The sequence below is a fragment of the Cryptomeria japonica genome, unplaced genomic scaffold (genome assembly GCF_030272615.1).
Source record: "Cryptomeria japonica unplaced genomic scaffold, Sugi_1.0 HiC_scaffold_24, whole genome shotgun sequence".
NCBI classification, from domain to species: Eukaryota; Viridiplantae; Streptophyta; class Pinopsida; order Cupressales; family Cupressaceae; genus Cryptomeria; species Cryptomeria japonica.
In genome coordinates, this window is record NW_026728846.1 from 1,006,594 (window position 1) to 1,017,500 (window position 10,907).

General features: G+C 63.2%; 2 non-coding genes across 2 annotated transcripts; both read left to right on the plus strand.

The window, feature by feature from the left end:
- Positions 1-119, plus strand: LOC131861132 (5S ribosomal RNA). The gene has a single exon (XR_009360210.1). It is a non-coding gene; the product is annotated as a 5S ribosomal RNA (ribosomal RNA).
- Positions 120-7,936: 7,817 nt separating this feature from the next.
- On the plus strand, positions 7,937-8,055 carry LOC131861219 (5S ribosomal RNA). Its single transcript, XR_009360294.1, has one exon. It is a non-coding gene; the product is annotated as a 5S ribosomal RNA (ribosomal RNA).
- Positions 8,056-10,907: the final 2,852 nt, after the last annotated feature.

Here is a 10,907-nt window from a genome sequence, read left to right on the forward strand (position 1 = left end):
GGGTGCGATCATACCAGCATTAGTGCACCGGATCCCATCAGAACTCCGCAGTTAAGCGCGCTTGGGCCGGAGTAGTACTGGGATGGGTGACCTCCCGGGAAGTCCCGGTGTTGCACCCTTTTTTAGTTTTTCGCCGGGCGTCGCAATGCTATTTGAATAAACCTTTTGCCCGTTTGCGTTCTCGTCGGGGCCGGGCCGGGCCGGGGTGCGCTGCCCGCACTACCGCGCGCGCGGGGGCGACACCGAGCGCGCACCCGAGGCACCCCGAGCACACAGGCCACGGTGCAACCCGGGCGTTGTGCGCGCACCCCGGTGCGCCCGAGGTGCTGCGCGCGCACCCAGGTGAAATCGGTGTGCACCTCGGCCAGTGCGCGCTCGGTCGAGTCGCGCACGTTGGCCAAGGTGCACGGTGATGTTTCTTACTCTAAGGTTCCGCACCAGACGCCCGGGACAGGTGAGCGAAGCTGGGCGGGGCCGGGTGCGCGGCCGGGGCAGGTGCACGCAGCTGGAGAGAGCTTTGGAGCACACTTCGGAGCGCACCAATGATGCGCTCCATTCAAAAGTTTCCTGAAAAGGCAAAAAAAGTTGAGATTATAGAATTTCCCACTTGAGAGATTGTAAAAAAAAAAAATTTAAAATGAAGGAAACGCGGGTGCCAAGGTGTGCGCAGCCCAGCCAAGGTGTGCGCACCAAGGCGCCCACCCTGGCGAAGGTGCACGCAAGGTGCGCACCCGAGGCAAACCGGACAATTAACCCAACTTTCGACTTCGCGCGCACCTTGGAGCGCACTTCGGAGCGCTCCTTGGTGCGCACCAATCTTGGGCACCTCGGAGTGCACCATGGCGCCCACCAAGGTGCGCACCCGGGGCAAACCGAGCTCCGACTTCGTGCGCACCTTGGAGCGCACGAAAGGTGCGCACCATGGCGCCCACCAAGGTGCGCAGCCCAGCCAAGGCGTGCGCATCAAGGTGCGCACCCTGGCGAAGGTGCGCACCCGGGGCAAACCGAGCTCCGACTTCGTGCGCACCTTGGAGCGCACAAAAGGTGCGCAACCCAGCCAAGGTGTGCGCACCCCGGTCAAACCGAGCTCCGAATCGTGCGCACCAGAGGTGCACGCCATCGTGCGCACCTTGGAGCACACTTCGGAGCCCTCCTTGGTGCGCGCCGATGTTGCGCACCTCGGAGCGCACCCGGGGAAAACAATGCAATTAACCCGACTTTCGACTTCGTGGGCACCTCGGAGCGCTCTCGGGTTCGCACCTCGGAGCACACCGAGGTGCGCACCTTTGATGCGCTGCCTTCACCAATTTCCAGAAAAGGCAAGAAAACATTGAGAAGGTGTGCGCACCGAGGTGCCCACCCTGGCGAAGGTGCACGCGAGGTGCGCACCCGGGGCAAACCGGGCTCCGACTTCGTGCACGCCGCACCTTGGAGCACACTTCGGAGCGCTCCTTGGTGCGCACCAGGGCGCGCAACCCAGCCGAGGTGCCCACCCCGGCGAAGGTGCACGCGAGGTGCGCACCCGGGGCAAACCGGGCTCCGACTTCGTGCACGCCATGGTGCCCACCGCGGCGAAGGTGCACGCGAGGTGCGCACCCGGGGCAAACCGGGCTCCGACTTCGTGCACGCCGCACCTTGGAGCACACTTCGGAGCGCTCCTTGGTGCGCACCATGGTGCCCACCAGGGCGCGCAACCCCGCCGAAGGTGCACGCGAGGTGCGCACCCGGGGCAAACCGGGCTCCGACTTCGTGCACGCCGCACCTTGGAGCACACTTCGGAGCGCTCCTTGGTGCGCACCATGGTGCCCACCAGGGCGCGCAACCCCGCCGAAGGTGCACGCGAGGTGCGCACCCGGGGCAAACCGGGCTCCGACTTCGTGCACGCCATGGTGCGCACCGCGGCGAAGGTGCGCACCCGGGGCAAACCGGGCTCCGACTTCGTGCACGCCGCACCTTGGAGCACACTTCGGAGCGCTCCTTGGTGCGCACCAGGGCGCGCAACCCAGCCGAGGTGCCCACCCCGGCGAAGGTGCACGCGAGGTGCGTACCCGGGGCAAACCGGGCTCCGACTTCGTGCACGCCGCACCTTGGAGCACACTTCGGAGCGCTCCTTGGTGCGCACCATGGTGCCCACCAGGCCGCGCAACCCAGCCAAGGTGTGCGCACCAAGGTGCACGCGAGGTGCGCACCCGGGGCAAACCGGGGTCCGACTTCGTGCACGCCGCACCTTGGAGCACACATCGGGGCGCTCCCGGGTTCGCACCGGCGTTGCGCACCGTGGTGGGCACCTCGGAGCACACCAAGGTGGGCAGCGAGGTGCGCACCTTTGATGCGATGCCTTCACTAATTTCCATAAAAGGCAAAAAAAAAACGAGATTTTAAAATTTCCGTTTTGAAAGATAGTGAGAAAAAGGGAATGCTGGTGCCATCTTGAGCCCGCCCTGGTGCGCAGCCCAGCCAAGGTGTGCGCACCAAGGTGCCCACCCTGGCGAAGGTGCGCGCCCGGGCAATTAATCCAACTTCCAACTTCGCGCGCGCCAGGGTGGGAGCGCACCCAACAACCGGGCCTGGGAAGAGCCAATGCGAGAAACCCCACCAAACGCTCTGACAAAAAAAGAGGGGGCGCTCCAGTAACCCCGCTTCGGAGCGCACCCTGGGCAAACCCAGCCAAGGTGCCCACCCCGGCCAAGGTGCAGGCGAGGTGCGCACCCGGGGCAAACCGGGCTCCGACAACGTGCACGCCGCACCTTGGAGCACACTTCGTAGCGCTCCCGGGTGCGCACCTCAGAGCACACCAAGGTGGGCAGCGAGGTGCGCACCTTTGATGCGCTGCCTTCACTAATTTCCAGAAAAGGCAAAAAAAAAAGGAGATTTTAAAATTTCCGTTTTGAAAGATAGTGAAAAAAACGGAACGCGCGTGCCATCTTGAGCCCGCCCTGGTGCGCAGCCCAGGTAAGGTGCCCACCCTGGCAAAGGTGCGCACCCGGGCAATTAACCCTACTTCCGACTTCGTGCGCGCCAGGGTGGCAACCGGGCCTCGGAAGAGCCAATGCGAGAAACCCCACCAAACGCTCCGACAAAAAAAGAGGCGGCGCTCCAATAACCCCGCTTCGGAGCGCAGCCGGGGCAAACCCAGCCAAGGTGCCCACCCCGACGAAGGTGCACGCGAGGTGCGCACCCGGGGCAAACCGGGCTCCGACAACGTGCACGCAGCACCTTGGAGCACACTTCGAAGCACTCCCGGGTGCCCACCGGCGTTGCGCACCGTGGTGGGCAGCGAGGTGCGCACCTTTGATGCGCTGCCTTCACTAATTTCCAGAAAAAGGCAAAAAAAAATGAGATTTTAAAATTTCCGTTTTGAAAGATAGTGAAAAAAAAGGAACGCGGGTGCCATCTTGAGCCCGCCCTGGTGCGCAGCCCAGGCAAGGCATGCGCACCAAGGTGCCCACCCGAGGTGCACACCCGGGGCAAACCGGGCTCCGACTTCGTGCAGGCCGCACCTTGGAGCACACTTCGGAGCGCTCCTTGGTGCGCACCATGGTGCCCACCAGGGCGCGCAACCCAGCCAAGGTCTGCACACCAAGGTGCCCACCCCGGCGAAGGTGCACGCGAGGTGCGCACCCGGGGCAAACCGGGCTCCGACTTCGTGCACGCCATGGTGCCCACCGCGGCGAAGGTGCACGCGAGGTGCGCACCCGGGGCAAACCGGGCTCCGACTTCGTGCACGCCGCACCTTGGAGCACACTTCGGAGCGCTCCTTGGTGCGCACCATGGTGCCCACCAGGGCGCGCAACCCAGCCAAGGTGTGCGCACCAAGGTGCACGCGAGGTGCGCACCCGGGGCAAACCGGGGTCCGACTTCGTGCACGCCGCACCTTGGAGCACACATCGGAGCGCTCCCAGGTTCGCACCAGCGTTGCGCACCTTTGATGCGCTGCCTTCACTAATTTCCAGAAAAGGCAAAAAAAAACGAGATTTTAAAATTTCCGTTCTGAAAGATAGTGAAAAAAACGGAACGCGGGTGCCATCTTGAGCCCTTCCTGGTGCGCAGCCCAGGCAAGTTGTGCGCACCAAGGTGCCCACCCTGGCGGAGGTGCGCGCCCGGGGCAATCCGGGCTCCGACTTCGTGCACTGCATGGTGCCCACCAAGGCGCGCAACCCAGCCAAGGTGCCCACCGCAGCGAAGGTGCACGCGAGGTGCGCACCCGAGGTGCACACCCGGGGCAAACCGGGCTCCGACTTCGTGCACGCCGCACCTTGGAGCACACTTCAGAGCGCTCCTTGGTGCGCACCAGGGCGCGCAACCCAGCCGAGGTGCCCACCCCGGCGAAGGTGCACGCGAGGTGCGCACCCGGGGCAAACCGGGCTCCGACTTCGTGCACGCCATGGTGCCCACCGCGGCGAAGGTGCGCACCCGGGGCAAACCGGGCTCCGACTTCGTGCACGCCGCACCTTGGAGCACACTTCGGAGCGCTCCTTGGTGCGCACCATGGTGCCCACCAGGCCGCGCAACCCAGCCAAGGTGTGCGCACCAAGGTGCACGCGAGGTGCGCACCCGGGGCAAACCGGGGTCCGACTTCGTGCACGCCGCACCTTGGAGCACACATCGGGGCGCTCCCGGGTTCGCACCGGCGTTGCGCACCGTGGTGGGCACCTCGGAGCACACCAAGGTGGGCAGCGAGGTGCGCACCTTTGATGCGATGCCTTCACTAATTTCCATAAAAGGCAAAAAAAAAACGAGATTTTAAAATTTCCGTTTTGAAAGATAGTGAGAAAAAGGGAATGCTGGTGCCATCTTGAGCCCGCCCTGGTGCGCAGCCCAGCCAAGGTTTGCGCACCAAGGTGCCCACCCTGGCGAAGGTGCGCGCCCGGGCAATTAACCCAACTTCCAACTTCGCGCGCGCCAGGGTGGGAGCGCACCCAACAACCGGGCCTGGGAAGAGCCAATGCGAGAAACCCCACCAAACTCTCTGACAAAAAAAGAGGGGGCGCTCCAGTAACCCCGCTTCGGAGCGCACCCTGGGCAAACCCAGCCAAGGTGCCCACCCCGGCCAAGGTGCAGGCGAGGTGCGCACCCGGGGCAAACCGGGCTCCGACAACGTGCACGCCGCACCTTGGAGCACACTTCGTAGCGCTCCCGGGTGCGCACCTCAGAGCACACCAAGGTGGGCAGCGAGGTGCGCACCTTTGATGCGCTGCCTTCACTAATTTCCAGAAAAGGCAAAAAAAAAAGGAGATTTTAAAATTTCCGTTTTGAAAGATAGTGAAAAAAACGGAACGCGCGTGCCATCTTGAGCCCGCCCTGGTGCGCAGCCCAGGTAAGGTGCCACCCTGGCAAAGGTGCGCACCCGGGCAATTAACCCTACTTCCGACTTCGTGCGCGCCAGGGTGGCAACCGGGCCTCGGAAGAGCCAATGCGAGAAACCCCACCAAACGCTCCGACAAAAAAAGAGGCGGCGCTCCAATAACCCCGCTTCGGAGCGCAGCCGGGGCAAACCAAGCCAAGGTGCCCACCCCGACGAAGGTGCACGCGAGGTGCGCACCCGGGGCAAACCGGGCTCCGACAACGTGCACGCAGCACCTTGGAGCACACTTCGAAGCACTCCCGGGTGCCCACCGGCGTTGCGCACCGTGGTGGGCAGCGAGGTGCGCACCTTTGATGCGCTGCCTTCACTAATTTCCAGAAAAAGGCAAAAAAAAATGAGATTTTAAAATTTCCGTTTTGAAAGATAGTGAAAAAAAAGGAACGCGGGTGCCATCTTGAGCCCGCCCTGGTGCGCAGCCCAGGCAAGGCATGCGCACCAAGGTGCCCACCCGAGGTGCACACCCGGGGCAAACCGGGCTCCGACTTCGTGCAGGCCGCACCTTGGAGCACACTTCGGAGCGCTCCTTGGTGCGCACCATGGTGCCCACCAGGGCGCACCCGAGGCAAACCGGGCTCCGACTTCGTGCACGCCGCACCTTGGAGCACACATCGGAGCGCTCCCAGGTTCGCACCAGCGTTGCGCACCTTTGATGCGCTGCCTTCACTAATTTCCAGAAAAGGCAAAAAAAAACGATATTTTAAAATTTCCGTTCTGAAAGATAGTGAAAAAAACGGAACGCGGGTGCCATCTTGAGCCCTTCCTGATGCGCAGCCCAGGCAAGTTGTGCGCACCAAGGTGCCCACCCTGGCGGAGGTGCGCGCCCGGGGCAAACCGGGCTCCGACTTCGTGCACTGCATGGTGCCCACCAAGGCGCGCAACCCAGCCAAGGTGCCCACCGCAGCGAAGGTGCACGCGAGGTGCGCACCCGAGGTGCACACCCGGGGCAAACCGGGCTCCGACTTCGTGCACGCCGCACCTTGGAGCACACTTCAGAGCGCTCCTTGGTACGCACCAGGGCGCGCAACCCAGCCAAGGTGCTCACCCCGGCGAAGGTGCACGCGAGGTGCGCACCCGGGGCAAACCGGGCTCGGACTTCGTGCACGCCGCACCTTGGAGCACACATCGGAGCGCTCCCGGGTTCGCACCAGCATTGCGCACCTTTGATGCGCTGCCTTCACTAATTTCCAGAAAAGGCAAAAAAAAGAAAAAAATGAGATTTTAAAATTTCCGTTTTGAAAGATAGTGAAAAAAACGGAACGCGGGTGCCATCTTGAGCCCGCCCTGGTGTGCAGCCCAGGCAAGTTGTGCGCACCAAGGCACCCACCCTGGCCAAGGTGGGTCACGGGGTGGGTCCTAGGGTGGGTAACGGGGTGGGTACTAAGGTGCGTGCCAAGGTGGGTCATAGGGTGGGTGCCAAGGTGGGCACCAGGGTGGGTGTGCACCAACCCTAGCCAGGGTAGGTCACGGGGTGGTTGTCGGGGTGGGCGTCAAGGAGCCAAGGTGGGTGGCAAGTAGCCAAGTTGCGTGCCAAGGTGGGTGTCGGGGTGGGTGCCAAGGATCCAAGGTGGGTGCCAAGGAACCAAGGTGGGTGTCTGGGTGGGTGCCGAGGTGGGAGCCAGGGTGGGTCCCAAGGTGAGTGCAAAGGTGGGTGCCAGGGTCAAGGTGAGTGCCAATGTGGGTTCCAAGGTGCCAGGGTCAGGGTGAGTGCCAATGTGGGTTCAAAGGTGCTAAGTTGGGTGCGAGGTTGGGTGCGAGGGTGGGTGGGTGCCAAGGTGTGCTAGGTGGAAGCCCGGGTGGGTCGGCATCCCATGGGTGTCGAGTTGGGTGCCTGATGGGTGCTTCTTGTCAAGTTTTAGTCGTCGGGACTCATTTCGAGCCTTAGAGGTCGTTTCTTGTCCGGTTGCCCTGTCTTCGACCTGGGAACCCAATTTTGGTCCTCGGGTCCCATTTTTTTTTGTCTCGCATCCCACTTTTGGCCTGTGGCCTTTTCGGGGTCGATTCTCGTTTTGGGCATCAGAGCATGTTTCTTCTCCTAAAACCCAATATTTGTTTATTAAGTCTCGGAACACATTTTTGTTCTCGTGGACCCATCATGGGTCTTGGAACGCATTTGTGGTCCTTGGGTCCCATTTTGCATCCCGAAACTTGTGTTTTGGTGCTTGATCCCTATTTTGGGTGCCCACCTTGCACCAAGTGCGCACCCGGGGCAAACCGAGCGCCTTGGTGCACCGGGGCAAGATCGAGCGTGCACCCGAGGCGCCCCGAACATGCACCAAGGTGCACTCGGCCCACATGTGAGCGCAGGTCGTTGCGCCCGAGGTGGTGTGTGGGCACCGCGTTGCAGACGGGACACTGCACGCACACGACGCCCCCTACAGGTGCACGCACGTAGGCCGGGCCGGGTGCACACCCGACGCCCTAGCAAGGTGCGCGCACCCGGGCAGGGCTCACACTTGGCGAACGGGGCGCACTTCGCGAGGGAGGGTGTGCACCTCGACGGGGGTGGGTGGCCGGGGTGGATTCGCACGTGGGTCGCGGTTTGCTAAGTACACACTGCGACAAGCTCATAACGGGTGCGATCATACCAGCGTTAGTGCACCGGATCCCATCAGAACTCCGCAGTTAAGCGCGCTTGGGCCGGAGTAGTACTGGGATGGGTGACCTCCCGGGAAGTCCCGGTGTTGCACCCTTTTTTAGTTTTTCGCCGGGCATCGCAATGCTATTTGAATAAACCTTTTGCCCGTTTGCGTTCTCGTCGGGGCCGGGCCGGGCCGGGGTGCGCTGCCCGCACTACCGCGCGCGCGGGGGCGACACCGAGCGCGCACCCGAGGCGCCCCGAGCACACAGGCCACGGTGCAACCCGGGCGTTGTGCGCGCACCCCGGTGCGCCCGAGGTGCTGCGCGCGCACCCAGGTGAAATCGGTGTGCACCTCGGCCAGTGCGCGCTCGGTCGAGTCGCGCACGTTGGCCAAGGTGCACGGTGATGTTTCTTACTCTAAGGTTCCGCACCAGACGCCCGGGACAGGTGAGCGAAGCTGGGCGGGGCCGGGTGCGCGGCCGGGGCAGGTGCACGCAGCTGGAGAGAGCTTTGGAGCACACTTCGGAGCGCACCAATGATGCGCTCCATTCAAAAGTTTCCTGAAAAGGCAAAAAAAGTTGAGATTATAGAATTTCCCACTTGAGAGATTGTAAAAAAAAAAAATTTAAAATGAAGGAAACGCGGGTGCCAAGGTGTGCGCAGCCCAGCCAAGGTGTGCGCACCAAGGCGCCCACCCTGGCGAAGGTGCACGCAAGGTGCGCACCCGAGGCAAACCGGACAATTAACCCAACTTTCGACTTCGCGCGCACCTTGGAGCGCACTTCGGAGCGCTCCTTGGTGCGCACCAATCTTGGGCACCTCGGAGTGCACCATGGCGCCCACCAAGGTGCGCACCCGGGGCAAACCGAGCTCCGACTTCGTGCGCACCTTGGAGCGCACGAAAGGTGCGCACCATGGCGCCCACCAAGGTGCGCAGCCCAGCCAAGGCGTGCGCATCAAGGTGCGCACCCTGGCGAAGGTGCGCACCCGGGGCAAACCGAGCTCCGACTTCGTGCGCACCTTGGAGCGCACAAAAGGTGCGCAACCCAGCCAAGGTGTGCGCACCCCGGTCAAACCGAGCTCCGAATCGTGCGCACCAGAGGTGCACGCCATCGTGCGCACCTTGGAGCACACTTCGGAGCCCTCCTTGGTGCGCGCCGATGTTGCGCACCTCGGAGCGCACCCGGGGAAAACAATGCAATTAACCCGACTTTCGACTTCGTGGGCACCTCGGAGCGCTCTCGGGTTCGCACCTCGGAGCACACCGAGGTGCGCACCTTTGATGCGCTGCCTTCACCAATTTCCAGAAAAGGCAAGAAAACATTGAGAAGGTGTGCGCACCGAGGTGCCCACCCTGGCGAAGGTGCACGCGAGGTGCGCACCCGGGGCAAACCGGGCTCCGACTTCGTGCACGCCGCACCTTGGAGCACACTTCGGAGCGCTCCTTGGTGCGCACCAGGGCGCGCAACCCAGCCGAGGTGCCCACCCCGGCGAAGGTGCACGCGAGGTGCGCACCCGGGGCAAACCGGGCTCCGACTTCGTGCACGCCATGGTGCCCACCGCGGCGAAGGTGCACGCGAGGTGCGCACCCGGGGCAAACCGGGCTCCGACTTCGTGCACGCCGCACCTTGGAGCACACTTCGGAGCGCTCCTTGGTGCGCACCATGGTGCCCACCAGGGCGCGCAACCCCGCCGAAGGTGCACGCGAGGTGCGCACCCGGGGCAAACCGGGCTCCGACTTCGTGCACGCCGCACCTTGGAGCACACTTCGGAGCGCTCCTTGGTGCGCACCATGGTGCCCACCAGGGCGCGCAACCCCGCCGAAGGTGCACGCGAGGTGCGCACCCGGGGCAAACCGGGCTCCGACTTCGTGCACGCCGCACCTTGGAGCACACTTCGGAGCGCTCCTTGGTGCGCACCAGGGCGCGCAACCCAGCCGAGGTGCCCACCCCGGCGAAGGTGCACGCGAGGTGCGTACCCGGGGCAAACCGGGCTCCGACTTCGTGCACGCCGCACCTTGGAGCACACTTCGGAGCGCTCCTTGGTGCGCACCATGGTGCCCACCAGGCCGCGCAACCCAGCCAAGGTGTGCGCACCAAGGTGCACGCGAGGTGCGCACCCGGGGCAAACCGGGGTCCGACTTCGTGCACGCCGCACCTTGGAGCACACATCGGGGCGCTCCCGGGTTCGCACCGGCGTTGCGCACCGTGGTGGGCACCTCGGAGCACACCAAGGTGGGCAGCGAGGTGCGCACCTTTGATGCGATGCCTTCACTAATTTCCATAAAAGGCAAAAAAAAAACGAGATTTTAAAATTTCCGTTTTGAAAGATAGTGAGAAAAAGGGAATGCTGGTGCCATCTTGAGCCCGCCCTGGTGCGCAGCCCAGCCAAGGTGTGCGCACCAAGGTGCCCACCCTGGCGAAGGTGCGCGCCCGGGCAATTAACCCAACTTCCAACTTCGCGCGCGCCAGGGTGGGAGCGCACCCAACAACCGGGCCTGGGAAGAGCCAATGCGAGAAACCCCACCAAACGCTCTGACAAAAAAAGAGGGGGCGCTCCAGTAACCCCGCTTCGGAGCGCACCCTGGGCAAACCCAGCCAAGGTGCCCACCCCGGCCAAGGTGCAGGCGAGGTGCGCACCCGGGGCAAACCGGGCTCCGACAACGTGCACGCCGCACCTTGGAGCACACTTCGTAGCGCTCCCGGGTGCGCACCTCAGAGCACACCAAGGTGGGCAGCGAGGTGCGCACCTTTGATGCGCTGCCTTCACTAATTTCCAGAAAAGGCAAAAAAAAAAGGAGATTTTAAAATTTCCGTTTTGAAAGATAGTGAAAAAAACGGAACGCGCGTGCCATCTTGAGCCCGCCCTGGTGCGCAGCCCAGGTAAGGTGCCCACCCTGGCAAAGGTGCGCACCCGGGCAATTAACCCTACTTCCGACTTCGTGCGCGCCAGGGTGGCAACCGG